Source organism: Bombus pascuorum, chromosome 9, assembly GCF_905332965.1.
Source record: "Bombus pascuorum chromosome 9, iyBomPasc1.1, whole genome shotgun sequence".
Classification (NCBI taxonomy): domain Eukaryota; kingdom Metazoa; phylum Arthropoda; class Insecta; order Hymenoptera; family Apidae; genus Bombus; species Bombus pascuorum.
The window spans coordinates 14,700,034-14,722,063 of NC_083496.1; the positions used below are offsets into that span (position 1 = coordinate 14,700,034).

Below are 22,030 nucleotides of genomic sequence, written 5' to 3' on the forward strand. Positions count from 1 at the left end.
GAGAGAGCGACGAGGATGCATTGTTGTATGGTATATGTATCCTCGAACGAGAAGCGAGGTTACGCGATGGAATAGGATGGATTATACGGTGGATGCTTGTAACGGAGATAGATACAGAAGAGGACAGAACAGGTTAGCGCGTGGGAAAGAGATGGGCCAACTGCAAGAAGCATAAGAGTGAGAAGGATAGCAAAATGATAAGAGAAATCAGATACGAGAGAGATAGAAGCACTAGTACGGTAATTGGTGAGAAAAAGATGAACAAAATCGAAGAGAGACGATGGCACAGTGCAAGAGAGATGCTGCGAGTGCCAGGGAGACGAAGAGGCGACTAGAAAAAGAAGATTTTGTTCATTGTCGATGGAAAAGAGAGGGAACGAACTTGAACACATAGGAGGGGTAAGTTGGAAGAGTGAAAGAGAGGGGGTTATAGTGAGCGAGACGGGATGGTGGTTTCAGTCACCGCCCGATCCTCGGCGCGCACGGTTTTGGAGCGGGTGTTCTTCTCGTCTTCGTAGCGAGAATCGCCGATTAACGAGGTCGTTTAAGTTTAAAGAGTGAGCTACACCGTGTGCCTATCGACATCGACTGTTTGCCGATAAAAATTTCGTACCAGCTGGCATAAACTCCGGTACACGCGATGTTGTCGATAAATTAACGGAACTTGTTTGTTGTTTTATCGATGGTCCAGCTGTGCGAGAAGTTGGAAAGAAAAGTGGTGTAACAATCGGTCCGGTAGCTCGTGTTTTTAAGACTGTTTCATCGAAAAGCAGTTTTCTAGTTATAAACGTTTCCTCATTTCAAAGAAGGTTGTTTATACTTCTTGTGACAAGTATCTCGAGCGACACTGTGTGAAACGTGAAATTTGATTAGTTTGCTGCGGTGAACAGTTATGTCATAACCTATAATCTAAACGTTCGCCATTAATCGTGTATATCGATGTATCGATTAGAGTGATCAATATGTGACCGATCGATATAACAGATTAGTCTCCATTGTCTTCAGAAACGAAACTTTGAGTCGTGAGTGGAAAGTAAAAGAATTTTTCTAGTGTATGGACCGATAGATTTTGTACGTTATCTATCGACGTGGATGGGACATTTTTCTTCTTCTACTAGCTCATAGAGACACGGACCACGGTCTTTACGGATTTTGTCGATCTGCCACTGCGAAATGCAGAGGTTTGCCTATCAGTGTCAGGCATTTTTTAGACAGATTTAGGTAAGTCCAATTTAAACTTACATTATACGGTTGGCAGGATAAATGATGTTTGGAAAAATTATGAGCGAAACTCCGTTCGTGGATAGTATACGATATCAGTTACATAGTTTCTTTTGATAAATTACTTCTTCTATTATATCTTAGGGAATGAAGTATTATTTATAATATTATTATATATTACAATTACGATTAAAGTGCAGAAGTATTTTGAAATATTTTAGAGATTAATATTTTATTGTTGCATTACGTTTCACATTAACTTTATATTAATGTAATGAAAGAACGGAAGAAGAGGAAACAGTAATGTATAGAGCTCGATTTATTAATAAAGTTACCTAGTAAGTATCGTAATTAATTTAATTCAATTCGAAAATTAAAAAATAGTAATTACTAGAGATAGATGGCCTAGTATAATCACAGAGGTATGTGTAAGTGTAAAAAACTATGAAATTTTGGAAAATATTTCAATTTACACAAGTTAAACAACAACAACGAAGGTTGTATAATTTACGTACAGAATATAATATAAAGTTTAGTGAAAAAATGGTATAAATCTATATTTTTCTAGAAACGAGTTATAACATCTGTATTTACTCAATAGATCTTGTTACGAATCTTCAAGTTTTCATATCTACGTATATCTACTTTATTAAATTAATATATATGAGTAAAAATTGTAAGAGGTTTAAATACAACAGTATGCTCCAGAAACGAAAATGTATTTTACATTCGCGTTTAAAAATAATTTGTACTGCCCATGAAATGATTAAATTCATACGATTTTAATTTTAAATTAAATAACTTGTATACATGAACCAAAATTTCACTAATGTAAACGAGATCTAAGCTGTTATAATTGAAGACTGCAAAAAAGTAACACAATAAATTATATTTTCCCGTCTTCATAACATTAAAATTACTTTAAAATAACTTTCCGTTCTTTGCAACATACAAATTATTCTTTGTCATAATATTAAAATATTGTTTGTGTTAACCTGTACCTTTAGCTTCTACAAAACTTTGTTAACTACATACATACATATATCTTTGGAGCTGAGGTTCTTTTTAATCCTCGCTATTTTATATTAAAATAATCCTTTTTATTCATAAAGTGACATTAAAATAAAAAAGTCAACATTTATGCCGTTACTCTGATCTTCAATTTGAAAATCAAACCACCAAAGCCAAGATTCTGCATACGAAAATACGTTACCATCATATACATATACTTATAATTGAATAAACTGTTGCATTAGGATATAATATATTTTCCTACAAAACATCTTCATTTTCAGTTTGCAATTTAGATTAAAATTCTGGTCGGGGGTGTAGCGATCTTGTAACGTGATTTATGCCGTTATTTCTTCATTACGAAATAATTGACTCGGAGAAAAGCTTACTCGGGACTCCGTTCTCCAACAAGCCTCGAATATAGCGATCGACGTAAGAGACTCCTTTCCATTCCGTAACGGCTACTCTTATAAAACTGCTAGTTCCATTATTACTTGCCAAATATAATAGCGTCCCATTATCCGCATATTTCTTCCTTAAATGCGGCTACGATGTTTTCGTTACTGCGTTACACGATACTTAATTTTTGAGGAAACGAGCGATAAAAGAAGGCAGAGAAAGAAAAACGGAGGAGAAAGAGACGATCCAAAGGAGAAAGGAATCTAAAGAAAAGAAGAAAAAAAGGAGAAAGGACAGGTACACAGAGACAAGAGGAGCGCAGCGTATCTGAAAGTGGAGACCAACCGAAGGCGAAAGGCTATTTCGCTAATGGAAAGTCAGATCCACAAATCGGCGATACAGTCGTTTTCATTTCTTTGTGTTTTAAGACCGTTTCGAGGAACTTTTCAATCCGGGTCAACTCGCACATCCGGTTTGGGTCGATATCGAACCAGGCTGTAAGGCTGCAAGAGGGGTGGAGAGCTTTGAAAATTGAAATTGTTATCGGTAGACACGTTATCAGAAACGGTATCAACGTATCGTAAGAAACTTTCCTTGCCTTTACGAAGCGATGAGATTTTGCGTGGTTTTATGCGAACCGCGCAAAGAACAGAGTCGTCAAGTATCGTCGTGGTTACTTCGCCGATGTTATTTCTTGTGAAAAATCCCGATATATTCTTGTAGCTCTGAGAAATGTACGCGTAGACAAAACTCATCGCATCTAGGATATAAAAACTTTAGTTTTATTTGTTTTTATTATATTTTTTTTATCTTGTTTCCTTCATCAATGTTCACCTTTGGAGATTTGCAGAAGCGCAATTCCGTTAATCATCCTCGAATAACGAGCACGTGTTTTCCACTTAGAAAGCACGGACTCTTTTCGCCCTGAATCCGAGTACGTGGTTTGCCGAAAGTCTTAATTAGCGAATCAAATGTGAATACATACATCGAAGCGTAACGATAGGGATTTTTTGGTTTAACCGTTTCGTGTACGCCGTTTCTGATAAAGTTGAGTCAGACTAAAAGCCACGTTTTTCCATGAAACGAAACAATGTCCGGCTCGATAAACTTTGAGAAAAAACACTTGGCTCAATGTAAATACTTTTCAGCGTACTGTTTCTGTCAATGTTCTGGGACGTGACCACATGCAGTCGTGGAGGGAGGGCTGAACCACAGAGAGTTGTCCCTCTCTCTATGTGTGGTTGCCAGTGTCACTCCCAAACAGCCTGTTGATGTTTTGCGGTTCGATTTAAAGGTTGTTACCGACGACGAGCAAATTCTGCGATTGCATTGTTCTGAGGTATTTTGAATATATAATCCTGATGACAAATAAACAGTTGAAGTTAGAGAGCTAGTAATGTCGGTTTTATCGGTGGAAGTTTTTGGGAGCCTTTTTTATAGACACATGTCTCTTTTCATAAAAGATATAACTTAGAAAACACGAAGCTGGCACCCTGCTGGGGGTAGCCACCCACATGCTATATTTATTTTATTTTTTTTTTTTTATTTACCAATGAGATATAACACTTTACCAAATGTCCTTCAGGACAAATGGTAAAAACCAAAATAAAATAAAGAAAAAAAGACATGTCTCTTTCCATAGAAAAAGACAGTTTTAGTTAAAGGAAAGTTCTATACATATGTATTGTTTCCAATTGATTTATAGTTTTTCTCCATTTCAATGATTTCATAATGATGAAAAAGAACAAATTCCTCAAGCAACGTTTTCAATTCTTTTTTTCCATGTTTATTGTAATCTGTTTCAATTTTCTTATAAATCAATAATATCTAGTTATTGGTCGAAAATCAATATTATACTTTTCCATAAACCTAATACATATTATGAAAATTTCTTAGAATTTGTGGAATAGGATGTTTAAGAGCAACGTTGTTTGCTTTAAAAGATTTCTGATAAAAATTGATAGGTTTTTGAAGTCAGATTAGTGAGAGAAAATTCGTGTGTTTGATGTTTGAGCATAGTCGATTATGTAGATTCGTTGATCCCGTGCAATTCTATAGTTACAGATTGCAATAACGTCGATTATAGCGTTATGAGTTTACCATGGCGGATCGACAGATACGTGAACTTGGTGTAAAGACACGTTCCAGCGGATGCTGATTAACGTACCGTACGTGTTCGTTTAAGGTGCCTATATCGTTTCACCAATAGACATTAAATCGCAGAACAATGAGCTAGATAACGTTTGCTATAGATTCAAACATACTATGTTGTCAGTCAAAACTAAAGATTCCGATTTCAACGATAATAATGATAATAATGATAATAATAATAATTTTTATTCGTAATTAACGGGAAATAGAACTTTCTTGTACATGTAGTTACATATTACAGGATATTCCAGAAGGTAGATTTAAAGTAGAAAATAACAATTCTAGATAATACGTGGTATAGATCAATGGTATAGATAATGACATATCGTCTTCCTTTCTTAAAGATTCTCTAATATATTATTAGATATGCCACGTTGGTCATATATGATAGGCCACGGTTTCTCCTGTGACGCCAAGGTGGTCATTGGTGACCGGAGCGCTTAAACTTCTTACAATTGTAAAAATTGAATGAAAATTGACAGTTAAGGCATTTTGAACATAATCGATGAATAGAAGATACTTTGAAATAAGAAGTGCCACATTGAACAATTAAACATTTTTATTAGAATATCAATAAAAAAAAATGAGATCAAATTTTGCATCTAACGGTGCATTGTTTTAAAACAATGTGGCGTCCTGAGCGAAACACATGATTTCGACGTGGCAATCGAAGTGTTAATGAATTTAAAGTATTGCGATTGTAACACACTTTGACTGCCACATTGGACATATATGACTGGCCACGGTTTCTCCTGTGACGCCAAGGTGGTCATTGATGACCGGAGCGCTTGAACTTCTTACAATTGTAAAAATTAAATGAAAATTGACAGTTAGGGCATTTTGAATATAATCGATAAATAGAAGATACTTTGAAATAAGAAGTGCCCCATTGAACAATTAAACATTTTTATTAGAATATCAATAAAAAAAAAATGAGATCAAATTTTGCATCTAACGGTGCATTGTGTTAAAACACTGTGACGTCCTGAGCGAAACACATGATTTCGACGTGGCAATCGAAGTGTTAATGAATTTAAAGTATTGCGATTGTAACACACTTTGACTGCCACGTTGGACATATATGACTGGCCACGGTTTCTCCTATGACGCCAGGAATGAAAATTGATAGCTGGGACATTTTGAACATAACCGATAAATAGAAGATACTTTGAAATAAGAAGTGCCCCATTGAACAATTAAACATTTTTATTAAAACATCAATAAAAAAAATGAGAACAAATTTTGCATCTAACAGTGCACTGTGTTTGTATCCATATCTTTGAGGGGTAATCTACGAATATTATTATAAACACACCTTAGAAAATAATCGTAAATGTTGTTTTATAATCATATAATTGAAGTTGGAAGTGTACACATGCCTTACTATTATATATAGAATGAGCAAATACTGTTTACTAATATCTTCTACACGTTCCAACAATATATTCTGGACGTTTTGCTTACGACGAAATAGCGAATGCGAATGGTTTGTTGAAATAAACGAAGTCTTGTTGTGATATGTCGCTAACAACTGTTACCAAGCCGTCATGGTGGTCACGGGTGATATAAAATAAACGGCCCATTGGGGAAGAATGTTGTCTTACATGATCAATTTATTATTATTTTGCCATTATATGCTTTGAATAATAAAAATACTCCCATGACGTCCTGAGCGAAACATGTGATTTCAACGTGGCAGTCAAAGTGTTAAACTATACCAAATATTAAAGTATACTATAAATTATAGGTAAAAAATTTGCAATGACTTTTTTGTTTATATTGATTGTAATATTAGCGTGATATAGTTCAATTTTAAAAGCTAATTATGCAATAATGACAGTTGTGCTAGTAATTGTAGAATTATTTTGTTTGAAAAATTTTTTACTTTCAACTTGTTTCATTTTAAATATAAATTTAGATAAATGAGATTGTTCTAAAATAACAGTAAGGTTGCCAATATTATTTCTATTGTTATATCGTTACATAGTTTCTTTTATTAGATAATTTAAACTTATAATCGGTTAATTCCATAAAAACATAGAAAGTATAGATAGGAGTTGCCATTGATTTGTTGGATGACACTGTTTTCCTCAAATAGAAACTTTTCAGACAGAGTGAAAGTCAGTTAATTACTGACTCTAGATTATTATGATTCGCGATATTAGTGAGGATGTTATAATTTTTTCTTGCTAAATCCTTGATAATACGTAGTCTTATTCATTTCGATAGGATTCACAGAGAAACATCATCCCATCCCTTCAAATATAACAAAAAATTTAGGAAACGTCAGCTCTTGTCACGCAGCCTTAGAAAGCACTTCGATAATCTGAATATACGCTCTTCTTGCAAATATAATTATGAAGTTCAACAAATTTATGTTAAAATTCACCAGTATGTTCGGACATTAACAAGTGATAGCATACTATACCATCTTAATATAAGTAAAACATAAAAATTGTGTCAACATTTTATTATATGGTAATTTAAATTTTTTTTATATTTTCTTCCTTTCTTCCTTTCAAGCGACAGAAGCTTCACTTACAGTTACTTCCTTCAAATCATAAAATCAAAATGATAGTAATCGTGAATATAAAAATATGTGGAAATGAATGAATGAAAATCAACCGTATCTTATTCAAGAAACATGCAATACGTATTTTTCTTCCATTCAAAACTTCCTCTTACTTCCATTTTCTATTCTTTTATTGTAGGAAGTAAAATCGATCATCGATTCTCTTTGTTTCACAAATAAGTAATTCTTGATCCCTTCGATGATCGTTACGAATGATAATAAGCGTAAAATTCCGTACCGTTTTGAGTGGAGTAATCGCTCGATAGTTATTGGGAACATTTTATACGGGGCGAGAGGATTTGTTCCGTAGTTGATCTTAAATTCACCGAAGCACGTACGGTATTGTATGCCATATTTAGGACGTCCTCTATAAGTTTGCTGATTTTGAACACACATCGAACATAGATACACATATCACGGAAGGAAATATCTCTCCGTTTTTCTTGTTGTATAACCACGAGCCATTGAGAAACGAGCAAGGCCGTTTTTACTTGCTTCGCGACCAAATAACTGTGATAAATGTATACCGCGATCCCGGATCGCTTCCGTTATTGTTTTGATATTTTTCTCATTCCATAGATGAGAAATGTTGATTTTCTCTATTGTTTCTCAATGATCGAAACGACTCGAGAGCCGAGCTAGCATCTCCTCGAAGAGATTCAGCACTACGAGTCACTTGGTCGTTTGTATCGTATGTTGTGTTCCCCTCAATGTCCTCTATGGAAAAATAAATAATTCTGACTGAAAGCTATCTACATCGAGAAAGGAGAAGAAAAGAGAAAGGGTCTCGAAGGAAATACACACGCAGCATCATAGTCGGTGAAGTCAAGCGGCGTCAAATAAAATATCCTGAAGAAATCGAGAGGTTCGCTGGACAATCTCGATCGCCCTGTACTTTGACAATTTTCAGTTTTTCTCTCTTTACCATCTATCCGATAAGATATTCCATAGTTTCTATAGAATCGGTGACCATCTAGACCAATTTAGCTATTATAAATTATTTAAGTTCCATCGAGTCAGGTTAAAATGACGAAATTAGTCCGTTATACTCTTCTCGTGGGCTACTGCTCGAGAGCACAGGCTGTCACACTTCTTCGAAAGTTTCGTCGATAATCAGATCAAAAGCTCGTTAACTATTGAAAACTCTTGACACGCCGATAATGTCTCGCGTTTCGATCATCCCCCGTACCCCTTCTTTCCTTTTTCCTTCTTTTCCTGTCGATTTTTCCTCCCCTCGTCTCCCACATCATTCTCTTTCTTTTACTTAGGGATTGGAGGGAACGCTGAGACTTCAACTTTTCCGTCCGGACCTGGGTGTAATTAAGGGTAACCAAACTCGCAAGTTTCTGCCGGCTCTTTGTCGAGAATAATGCCTTTGGAGACGGCGTACTTTAAATTGATCGACGACCACGTATTCCGTCGAACGTACCACGAAATCGTTTGCGTTGTGCTCACGATAGATTTACGAAATGACCTGGATTTTTCTGCTGGTTACGCTTGAACCGTGTTCTTTTCGATATAGGAACCGTTTAATTCCTTCTTTCGGTGTGAAATCTATTTATACGTTCAATATATTAGATACTAATGTAAAATTCTGTAAACATTGGTCAAAAGAGAACAAATTTTTTTGAGAAAATAAATTTTCAATATTTTCATGTTCTGGTTGGAGTCTACAATTTCTCCGAGTATGAACGCGCTGCATAAAAATTCCAGGATGAGGTTGCATACGAATATGAAATCAAATACGAAATTAAAACATAAAATGAATCTACGATGTTGTTTCTAACAATTATAATATTTACATTCTAATATAACTACCATTGAAATAATTCTACGTGAAATTCGGTTTCCAACAAATTTTTGTTGGATTTGTTACAGTATGTGATATGTATATACTTACAGTAGTTGATGAAAATATTTGGATACTTACTTGTTAGCGGCAACGCATTCTCGAAACAGTATAATGGCAAGTCTGACACTACCCCGCCGCTTCCAAGCGGAGGGTGTCCATGAGAATTTCCCCACGTATAAAAAAGAAAGAAAAAAAAGTACAATGGCAAGTAGTCCTCCGCTATTTAGCCTTACTATAACTGATAACTGACAATGAGCCAAGAACTCAAGAAGGATCTCGATTTTGCATTGTAATTTTGCTGCAGTCACGTTATGATTAAATAGATGAGTGTTTTAAAATACTGTAATGTTCGTAAATTTTCGCGATCGTAGAAAGTTTACAAACATATGTTACTTATAATTTAGTAAAAATTGTCTGAGTGAATGTTTGGAAAGTCCATAGCGAGCGTGCAGCGATTCCAAGGCATTGAGCATTGAGGTGTCGATATTAGTTTGGTGAATGCGTGAGGTAATTTGCAAATAACGAGCGAACCAAAGTTGCTTTCCCAGAGAGTAGACATACAGTGCTGGACAAAAGTATTGGCACAGCATGATTGTTATGATAGAAATGCTTATAACTACTAAACAAATTGATTTAAACAAAAAACTTTTTGACGTATTTATTTATTATCTATTCTAGTTTATTACATAACAAGAGCAACAATATAAATAAAATAATACGCAAAATAATAACAAAAATATATTTTTTGAACATTTTATGGGTGGACAAAACTATTGGCACAGTAGAATATTTACGCTTATAACTAATTACATAATAAACTTCTAATATTTTGTTGGCAGTCCTTTTCTTTTAAGGACTTCCTTTAATCTTCTGGGCATCGAGTGGACTAATTTTTTAGTGAATTCAGGTACAATATTGCTCCATTCCTGCAGAAGAACTTTCTTCAGTTCAGACTTGCTTGTGATATTATGTTTCCTAATTCTTTTTTCCAATTCGTTCCACACGTGCTCAATGGGATTCATATCGGGACTTTGAGGTGGTGTGTTTAATGTGTGGGCAGTATTATATATTATCCACTGACGAACAATATACGCCATATGTTTAGGATCTCGATCCTGCTGAAAATAGAAATCCCTGGGGAGGTTTAATTTTTGAGTACTTTTCAAAAGATTTTGCTTGAGTATATTTAAATATACATATTTATCCATTATCTCATCAATGAATATAAGTTCTCCTACACCCGATGATGCCATACATCCCCACACCATTAAACCACCACCCCCATGTTTCATGGTGGCTTGCAGATTCAGTTCGTCCATCTCTGTGTTGGGTTTTCGCCATACTAATATTCTGCCGTCAGATTTAAAAATATTAAACTTACTTTCATCTGAAAACATGATCTTTTCCCAAAAATCAGTATCTTTCGTAACAAACTCTTTCGCGAATTCCACTCTTTTCTTTTGGTTTATTTTACTGATGTAGGGCTTTCTTCGTGCTGCACGGGCAGAATAACCGGCATCCTTCAATACCCTACGTACAGTTTTGGTACTTACTTCTTTTTCACACTCAGCTTTTAACGGATCCAAAAACTAATTCGACTGAAATTGCTTCGATGTTAAAAGCTGAGTGTGAAAAAGAAGTAAGTACCAAAACTGTACGTAGGGTATTGAAGGATGCCGGTTATTCTGCCCGTGCAGCACGAAGAAAGCCCTACATCAGTAAAATAAACCAAAAGAAAAGAGTGGAATTCGCGAAAGAGTTTGTTACGAAAGATACTGATTTTTGGGAAAAGATCATGTTTTCAGATGAAAGTAAGTTTAATATTTTTAAATCTGACGGCAGAATATTAGTATGGCGAAAACCCAACACAGAGATGGACGAACTGAATCTGCAAGCCACCATGAAACATGGGGGTGGTGGTTTAATGGTGTGGGGATGTATGGCATCATCGGGTGTAGGAGAACTTATATTCATTGATGAGATAATGGATAAATATGTATATTTAAATATACTCAAGCAAAATCTTTTGAAAAGTACTCAAAAATTAAACCTCCCCAGGGATTTCTATTTTCAGCAGGATCGAGATCCTAAACATATGGCGTATATTGTTCGTCAGTGGATAATATATAATACTGCCCACACATTAAACACACCACCTCAAAGTCCCGATATGAATCCCATTGAGCACGTGTGGAACGAATTGGAAAAAAGAATTAGGAAACATAATATCACAAGCAAGTCTGAACTGAAGAAAGTTCTTCTGCAGGAGTGGAGCAATATTGTACCTGAATTCACTAAAAAATTAGTCCACTCGATGCCCAGAAGATTAAAGGAAGTCCTTAAAAGAAAAGGACTGCCAACAAAATATTAGAAGTTTATTATGTAATTAGTTATAAGCGTAAATATTCTACTGTGCCAATACTTTTGTCCACCCATAAAATGTTCAAAAAATATATTTTTGTTATTATTTTGCGTATTATTTTATTTATATTGTTGCTCTTGTTATGTAATAAACTAGGATAGATAATAAATAAATACGTCAAAAAGTTTTTTGTTTAAATCAATTTGTTTAATAGTTATAAGCATTTGTATCATAACAATCTTGCTGTGCCAATACTTTTGTCCAGCACTGTATTGTTTAAAGCTTAAAGGATCTGCCCATGGAGTGGGTCGAGTGGTGAGGAAGGCAACGATACTTTTTGTAAGCGAACAGTAAGGGACAGAGGACGGCACTTAGCCTGAAGCCAAGATTGCCTAAAACATTAAGCTTGAAAAATCATCTAGAGTTTTTAAGATATTTTAACAAACATATATATGTTTTTCATAAAAAAAGATTCATGTATATATTATTATATATAAAATTTATTTTATTATATAAAACATAAAACATTTTGAAATTTCAGTCGTATCTCATTACAATGTATATGAAATTTCAAAATGTTTTTATAGAAAACGTACGATATGAGCCATTTAGAAGCCCTATTGATCAATTCGATAAATTGAACAATATAGAAAGGTGATAATATTACAAATACTAAAATGCTTTTTAAATTTACATTAAATTTATGTAATTTTCTTGCAATGAATCAATTTATATAGGTAGGTCATTTGTTGTATGCAATGAGATTAAGAAATTAAAATTATTGAGTTGATCAATTTGGTTTCTAAGAGGCTGATATGTTCATAAAAGTTTTCCATAGTAAATATCCAAAAACTTTCTGTATGTACTGTATATAGATACTTACTTTAGCGCGTTTGCAAGTTGTTACACATATTGTTTGGAGAGACGACAGAGAAGATGGCAGACAAACAATAGAGAAACGAACGAGACATAGGAGCATCGCGATGTCGAGCATTCGGCATTCGTATAATAGTACAGGCAATAATTCGTAACGACGTGAATTATGCATGACTTCGTAGCCGATAGATTATGCATTGTAACCCGACCGCGTAAAACTCGCGAGAATATAATTTTACCGAGTGTCCTCGGCTATTATCAAACATTGATTACCCGACTCTGTAATTTTATCGTGTACCAATCACTAACACCTGCGCATCGATTATTGTTTCATTAACAATCCGCGACTGATACAACACGCAATGGTTAATCAATAGTTGAATGTAATCAAATTCAGTGTATTGTACTATGAAACGCTTACTATAATTTTTCCCAAGATGATAAAACTTGGTGCAGTCGAATAATGTGATATTCTTGTGATTTTGCATTGTAATTTTGCAGCAGTCACGTTACGATTAGATAGATGAGTGTTTTAAAAAATACTGTACTAATACTGATAAATCCAAATGTTCGTAAATTCTCACGATCGTAGAAAGTTTATAAACATATGTTGCTTATAATTTAGTAAAAATTGTCCAATATTTGCTAACATTATACGTGACCAGTAGACAGTGGATTGTGGACACTGAGCTTATGTTTCGTTGCGAATTTATAACGCCGCTGTGCTCATTCCCTTTTCGACGGAATTTCATAAGCATCTCGCGCACCCCTAAAAACCACTCCTATGGAATTTCTCATAACGACGGCTGTTGCTACGTTGAATGTGAGATTTTTACAGACGATGTGTTTTTCCATCTACCATCCACGTTTTTCTCAGTTTACTATCTTTTATTTTTCGAGTAGACTTTCATTGCGTTGGGATTTTCTTTGATCGTCCCGATGATGTTGATGGACTAGAAAACATGTGCATTTCGATATTTTACTCCTTATTCAATATTTTTACTGTATATTTAAAAAATATACATTATAGATGTCCAAACAGAACTAGCTCAAATATATTCAAAACTGTTTGTGATTTTAATTGAAAAATTGGTCATCCAGTGTAAAGAATATTAGGTAGTGCGAACAGTCAGTCGATCAAAAATCGCAAAATGCAATAAAAGTATCTTTCAAGCATCTTCGGGGGAAGATAATAGACATATTTGAATTAATAAAAGCAAATTGATCTTTTTTATTTACATTGTATTCTAGGAACTGTATCTGCATTTGGAAACCGTACGTTGTACCGTGTCTAGTAACTGCTTAGCGGGAGTCACTTTTACAATTATTGTTTTTAAGAACGGGTGGCCTCAAGCCGGACATACTTGCTGCAATCTCTAGATGAAACGAAGACCAGAGACATTCCCGGCACATCAGTCCTTTAATCTTTCCTATTTTTTCCCAGTCTAAGGAATTCCACAGAAACTCCTCTGCACATTCATTAACCAGCTGTCAACGCGACAAGTCAACTTTCTTTTTTCAAAAACTTCCTACGAAACATGAACTGGATAGGAAGGAGAGTAAGCGTGTATTATATTAAAACTATATTATACTCTATTATACTATATATTATACTATTATACTATTATTATAGTATATATACTATTCTACTATACTATATTATAATAATATATTATATTAAAATTATAAAACCTTTCAATTTTTCGATTCACATCCTGGAATTCAACACTTACAACACTTTGGCAAATTACCAGTTTTATAATTTGTGCTAATACAATATCAAGTCTTCTTGACGTGTAATCTCCAAAAACATTTTTGTAGATCGATAGTAACGAAGCAGTTTACATTTACAACATTATATACTTTATGTGCAATTCTGCAAAGTTGGATCTACACAACGTCATTTGCTATTCAACACGTGGTCTTTTGCGATTCAATTTTCATTTTCGAGTTAATTGTGCTTTGTCTGGCGATCGTGCGCGATTTCTAAACACGTAGCGTTTGCATGCAATATATATCCTCTGTGATTCAAATCAGATATGATTTTTTAACGCGATACGGGAAGGTGACGTTTTATAAATGCTACATCCCTGTACGTGATTTCGCTAGTTTGTCTATTCGTAGATTTGTCGACGGGAGAAACTATAATATTTACGTTTTCGAGCGATTTCATGAGATTTGATTCGGCTTGCTTTCCAGACCTTAATATTAATTCGTATAACGGCTGCGTTCTTATTGAAGCAAAGGGAGAAAGAAAATGTGAGCTACAAATTTTGGCATTTAACTCGCTGGAAAATTATTGTCAGTAAGAGAGATGACTGATGAGACACCGTTACGAACTGTAACTGATTTATGTAGTATCGTTACCTTTTGCTCGATGAATATACAAATTTCAGGAGAAGTATTTTCCAATACGATATAATCTGCGGCAATTTTGCAATTGCGAGTAAAACAGTTTGGACTTTTGATGGGGAGTTTTGCTTAAAAGTGCGCGTGACAAGTTTATATCATTTTGTAATTTTATATTGGAGTAATCTTACATGTATGTACAGTGCCTGAAAGCTAGCATACCATTGTATTTACCATAGTATTTGTATACTAATTAAATTTCAACGGCTATCTGTATATTCCTGTGTCATTAGTATTATATATATGTCGGAAATGAAAGGACACCGGGCCTTCCCTTTGGAATTCTTTAGAAAATCCCCAATACTTTAATCTCTATAAGTTAACCTGATTATAATTGTCCGAGATTTGCGACAATGAACTTGGGCTTAAGGCAACTAGTCGCCGAACGTAGCTGCGGTCACGGGATGAACATTTTACCTAACAGAGGTATAGAATAATTGTATAGCTCTCCTTAAAAAGAAATAACTGTAGCGACACTTGACAATAAACATTCCAATGGTCTCTGCCCCGTGACCAGATGTCGATGCATCTCCATAGGACATGTTCAGCTAACCTGAAGATCCACTATAAATCATAGGATTCAGTTAACTAAGGTCCTTCAAACGGAGGAACAGTCTTAAATCCACCACCCACTACGAGAAGGTACGGGAAATCTGCTTTTCTCACGAACGACGCTCCCACTAGCAACTTTCTCTCAAGGGCGATTAGCGTCTTTCTCTCACCACCAACATAGAAATTAACCAATTAACTGCAACGTCCATTTCCCTCACTTTCCCAGCGAAGGTTTTCCTCGACGAATCCGATGATCTCGTGCCTCTAGATACACCCCATCATAGTTTTCCCCTGCAGCATCACCGCGACAGAAAGCACATTCTCTCGTGCGATTTCATCAGCGAGTGAAACGTCTTTACGATCTGTGGATACTTCACGTTTCTAACAAAGAATCAGACTTAGACTTTGGAGGAAAGTACATTATGCTATCCCGTTGACCGTGGATTCGTTATCGAACCTAAGATCATTGTCATTAGCGTCTAATCACCGCGGTTACTTGTCAGTTCTGTAATACTCACACTTGTGTCAATCAACATTACCTCGATAGTATAACAACGGTGGCTAATTCCAGTGAAGATTCATCACACGCCCCTAACCCTAATCATAATGAGAACCCGACATATATATTTATTTATATTTATATTTACGTTAAGCAGCTTCAGGTCTAGTTTTTTTAGATATAATTTACTTCGGTTCAAGTTAGCGATATTTGTTGGTAGATGTTTTTTAGACTTTAATATATATGGGTTCGTACGGGTACCTGATGTACTTTTTATGTTTTTTGGCCCATCTGTTTATGTTGTGTCACTGCTCGTTATACTCTGTAACCCTATATGGATGTTAATATTAGGTTAAGGAGAGTGGAAGGAAGTTGATAAACAATAGAACCAATGAGAGTATTGTGTACAATACAGATGAGAGGTACCGTCGGGAGGGCTGACTGTCGATAAGGAATATTGTAAACCAAGTCCATTCTATGGCACCATGGGGACTGAAATTATAATAAATCTATCTGTACTAATTAAATGTAGAATAAATTGCATATTGGTTAGCAGTGGTCTTTTTAGTTTTCTCAAACACTGAAGCCATCCACAGCGTATAGACAATAGACTGAGACGAAGGCAGACCATAGACAGTAGACAGGCGACGATGGTTTCGGGGCTTTCAGTCATAGGGTAACACTGCTAACGTGCGGATCGGCACCAACTTAAATTATATTCCTACTTGTACTTACACTTCTGTATTAAAATATATTTTCTACTTTACAATTTGACCACGCGTTCTTCTGTTCATACATCTAATAACCTCCACAATTTGGTACTATATATCTAAACGAAATATAGAACCTGATGTAAAGATTGAACTTTGAAAGAGGCAAGGATCAGATGATTAAGAAGTAGAGAACGAAATATTTACACAAATGACTATTATTAGTATGTTGGGGTTTAGATAACCGAGCATCCAACATTATAAGTAATGACTTTGTTTGTAAGTAATAACTAAGTAATAACTTTGAAGGAGGCAAAGATCAGATGATTAAGAAGTAGAGAACGAAATATTTACACAAATGACTATTATTAGTGTTAAGGTTATTCGGTGTATGTGGAATTAAAGAAACGCGTGGGTAAATTGTAAGGTATTGTAAGTATATATATTGTGAATATTAAAGTACAAAGTACTTTAATACAATGTAAGCTGGTCCAGATCCTCACGCTAGCAATGTTACCCTGAGACTAAAAGAACCCCCGAAACCAACGTCGCACGTGTATCGCTTATGGTCTGTCATCGACGCATTCTTTTGTCAATGCGCTATCGATGACCTTAGCGCTTGAGAAAACCGAAGACCAGATGTAGAGTTTTCTTAGAAGTGGCGATCATTTCAACAATTAGTATATTGGGATTTAGATAATCGAGCATCCAACATTATAAGTAACTCTTCTACTTCAATTCTAAAGGCGATTGGTATTGTTAAGATAACTAGCAGCCTCTAAAAGCAGTTGTATAACGATTTCTTCTCGGTAACAAAATCTTGCACTACCGTAACATGCGCTTCTAAGAAGATAAAAATGCCTCTTAAAGTTTTTTTAAAATATTTCTGCTAGAAAAATATAAAATATTCAGATGGCATTCTTCTTCTTGTATTTGTTGCAATATTTTAGGCAAAACATTGGTTTCTCATGTGTCACATAAATATATCAGGCAACAAAGGACATATTTTCAAAGTAAACGAAAGTTTCCATTGACGATGCTTGAAACAATGCCCTTTGAATGCATCTAAACACTCACTCGGCGCTAGCAAAATCGCACACTTGAAATTTCAATCTGTCTGTTCACGTGCTTTTCGTCGAAACCCAAACATAATCCGTGAAAACGCGAGTGGTGGAAACAACAATTCAAATCCTACTAGAGGCTCGATAAACTCGTCTGTATTAGGTTTCCCTGTGAAAATTCCGAGTGACATCCAACAACTCCTTTGAAATTGAATTGATCCTCTAGCCTTTCTAATTGGTTACAAAAATAATCATAACATCATTATATACAGCATCTATTGTATGTAGTTTGTGCAAATTTCAAGCCAAGTAGCGAACAAATCAAGATATCGTGATATAAGAAAAATAATTCTTGTATACAATAATATATTGAAATTTGTATTTATTTCTGTTTATTATAATAAATAGGCTACTTAAAACAATTATAAAATCACTATTATGAATTGGGTTTAAGGAATAAGAGTGAATAACTCCTATAGATTTCACGCAAAACCGATGTGTTATTCGTCTAATACTATAATGAAGATTGACTTTATAATAATCATTAAAAAAAAAAAGAAAATCTATAAATATAAGGAGTGGATATAAAAATTAATGTGATATGGAATATGATCCTTACTTAAACATTAATTTATGCAGTGTATATTTATTACGGTCAGTATTTTTCAGTAAAGCGTTTTATAATATCAGACAACAGTGTCTTTTTTCAAACTTATCTAATGTTTCAACTAATCATCGTCTCATTTCTCACATTTATTAGTCCAAACACTCGAAACATAAACATTGCTTGATTATGACTACACCTATTATCGTTAGCGTATCGTTCGCTCATTGGAGGACAGTTTATCCATCGCAAAATTATTCGGATCGGATTATCCTCGGTGCATGGAACAAGGTAATATTTTGGTTCTCAACGGTGGCCGAGCAAGCTGCAGCACAAGCAAACCAAAACGCTGCGGGAAAGCCAGTGGCCCAGGTCACGCTCAGGATTTATCGCCACGTACTTCTTACCAACGAGCCGCACATTTTGAGCGCGTGTGCGCTATCATTTCCCGTGTTCTTATGAAACGGGTCGGACAAACTTCTTAGTCGGTATTTACAACAGCTCGCGTTCGTTTTCACGATGAATAACGCGGAAAGAAACGTGTTACATTTCTGTACGATACGTAACCAATCTGAGCTTTACACGATTTAGAGTCTTATTGTATTATGAGATTATTATGTTGATTGATCGAATATAATTTGAACGCTTGAATGTAGGTTAATTCAAATTTGTGGTAGTTATTAACGAATTAGGGATTATGTGATCCTTTGATCATTAACATATTTTTAAATAGTCTTAAATAAAAAGAAAAGAAAATATGGTAAGTATTGCATTTCGATGTTTATCTATCGCTGCCACTGGTGCGTAATTATAGGCAGAATTTACTGTATGTGGAGTTGAAACTGCCGACAGTTTTTTGCGAATATCTCGGAAAAAGTTGTTATATTCAAAAAAGCATCGTAAATGGCGTTGATGGTACGCTTCTAAATAATTATCGAAAATATTATTGGGAATGAAATTAAACGAATAAGAGTTTATGATTTTAACGTGAATTTCACTATAATGTCTAAGAATCATCATCGTTTTCATCGAAGTATTTTTCATAATTTCATACGACATTATCCTTTCCCACCTATTATGCTATAGGAATGAAACCTAATTTATACGTCTGAAGTACTGCAGTTGCTAAATATTTCACCTTGTATCATGGTATTTGTAATTACTTTCGACCATGAGGAAACTTCCTACGGTATAACTAGCAATGCAACTTCGTTCTAGGCTCGATGCAAAATTATTTCATCACGTTATAAAACATTTATTTGTGATTCTTCCCGTGAAATGTTTGAATTTCAATGAAATACACTAAAGATACTTAAACCGGTGGGTGCAAATAGGTAGAAAAAAGTCTACCAATTCGGATCAAGGGTGACAGGGATGGATCGTCGGGGTCACGAAATAACATGCTGGGCACGAGGCGGTAGCAGAGTCGTAGCGAGTATTTTGTCATAAAGCAAAGGAATTTTTGACTGAGCTGTGCGTTCTCGTCCGTAGCAGGATTCCTAGAACGTGCTGTGCATAAAGCACTTGGTAAAGTCTTAAATATCCGACACGTTCGTAGTAAAGGAGAAGTTACACTCCTTTCTTTCTCTACTTCTCGTAGGTCGTTGAATTTTACAAATTAAGGTCGTTCGAAGTAAACACGATTTATCGTTTCGTAGTGGAATGTGATCGGTATAATCGAACTGGCGTAAGGATAAAGGCATGCTCGTGAGATTCTCGTAAACAGTCTCCGAGGATTCGTTAAGTTGGCGTGAACGAGACTGAAAATACTCGCGAGGAGAAGTGTGCCAGACGTTGGTTGGTATTTCAACTTGAATTCCAGGCCAACTTCTGCCGAGTATTGCCCGTGCGTTTTGTCGAATTAAAATCAACGTTGAGGATCCTCTGTTATGCGTAATTTCGGACATTTTTGCAATTTTGTAGTAGTTTTATTATATAATCTTCTTGCTCTCGTCAGTCAGTCAATGTCAGTGTTAGTCAGTCAATATTTGCAATTTATATATTTTAAGATATAAAATAAATAGATATAAGAATATTTTTTCAATTATTGGTTAAAGAATTTTATTTTTGTACATATGTATCATACGTTATTTCTTAAAATTTTGGGATGAATGTGCTGTTCCAAAGAGAAGGCACCCTCATCTTTCTCATTTTGTAGTTAGATCTTCTAAGAAATTTCGAAAAGAATATTTCTATTCTGTAATACATATTCTTCATACGTTAAACAATTAAATCTCCTCTACATGTCACTATCCATTGAGCATCCACATAATTTTACATACACTTTCCTTAGCTACAACGTAGTCTAATTAATAAATGCCTATTATAAATTCTTCGAAAGAAAAATCATTGCTCTTTCGCAATTTATCACTTAAATACTTATAGACGTAGAAAACGTGTTGGCTGTCTTTTATTTTTTTAATTATGATATAACTACTGGTACATTATTCTCGTGCGATACTATCATATATAACATTACCATAGATGGGGACAAAGCCAGCAAGGGTTCGTGGTAAGGTAGTTGGCAGTAGATTAAGTCACGGAGGCGTACTGCGTCAGACACGGATGCTCGCCGCGTGGAGAAACGAATCCGTCTGGAAAGCAGTTGCATCCGCATACCGTAGTTTTCCGCTCGAAACGATCGTCAAATTCTCACATACACACTAATTTAAGCAACCATGCCAGGAACTACGAATTTCCGGGGCTTTTGAGGAGAATCGAGTTGAAAAAAAGAGGGCGGCACGCGGCGAGGCTAAGGTAAATTCACAGAAACCGGTCCGTGGAAGGAAGGATGAAAGCTGATAGCGAAGCTTTCCGTAGATGGCGTACGCCTTGGAAGCTCGTTCTGCGGTCTGATAATAATTCGTTTCACGTACTTAGTTTTCGTGGCTGCGAATGGTAGTCCGGATTACTCGTCGAGCCCGGCCACATGCTTCTCGGAATACACACGTGGCGGCTCAAGCTTCTCCGCTACTTAGACCTTCATTTTGCAGTTTCTGTCATCAGCCGCCTTTACTCCTCGGTCAATGCACCCTAGAGTACTGTGAGAACCTGCGCAACCATCGTCTGAGAAGCTTTGCTTTCTTTACTTCTTAAACTGCCAAGATGAAATAACCAGTCGCCCAAATATTCTTTTATAATCTCTAGTAAATTGTTTTTATTCCCATTGATGAATCTCAACTTGACTTCTATCGACGTATAGTACTTGATCGTGCTTTTTATTGAAGAATGGTTTGATCAAAAGTTCGGTCAATTCGTTGGATGCCATAGATTTCACATTTGAAATTTTATTATTTAATTGAGGATGTTTATGTAAATTTATACTTTTGAAGATCACTAAAGGTCCTTTAGCAAAGAGAACCCTTTTAAACATTATAACGAGTATTTTACTTGAAATATTTTGTATATTTTTACATATTATTTTGAATGTTTTTGCATATTGAACATTTTTCTGCGTGGTCCAATTACTATATGTATAGGTATAACGTTAGTATAAATGTTAGAATTTAATCTTAAAGTTAAGATTAATAATCTGTGGAAGACACAATGTTTGTGATAAAATAATATTCAGTGATATTTATTAAACAGAACTACAGAACCAAATGTATATGAGCGAGTGATATAATTAACAACATATACAAGAATTGTTGATTGTTAGCCAGAGCAGTAAGTAGTGACCCATGATCCCTTAAATATTTTGAACCCCACTCTCTATACAGTAACGATTATGACCTGTGAAAGTGACCTGTTC

The 22,030-nt window shown here is 35.1% G+C and overlaps 1 protein-coding gene across 1 annotated transcript in view; it reads left to right on the top strand.

Moving 5' to 3' along the window:
• The first annotated feature begins 463 nt into the window (after nucleotides 1-463).
• Nucleotides 464-22,030, top strand: part of LOC132910331 (uncharacterized) — a 456,316-nt gene continuing 434,749 nt past the window's right edge. Inside the window, exon 1 of the mRNA XM_060965963.1 lies at nucleotides 464-1,221. The gene's annotated coding sequence lies outside the window, so the exon portion shown is untranslated. The remainder of the gene's footprint in view (nucleotides 1,222-22,030) is intronic.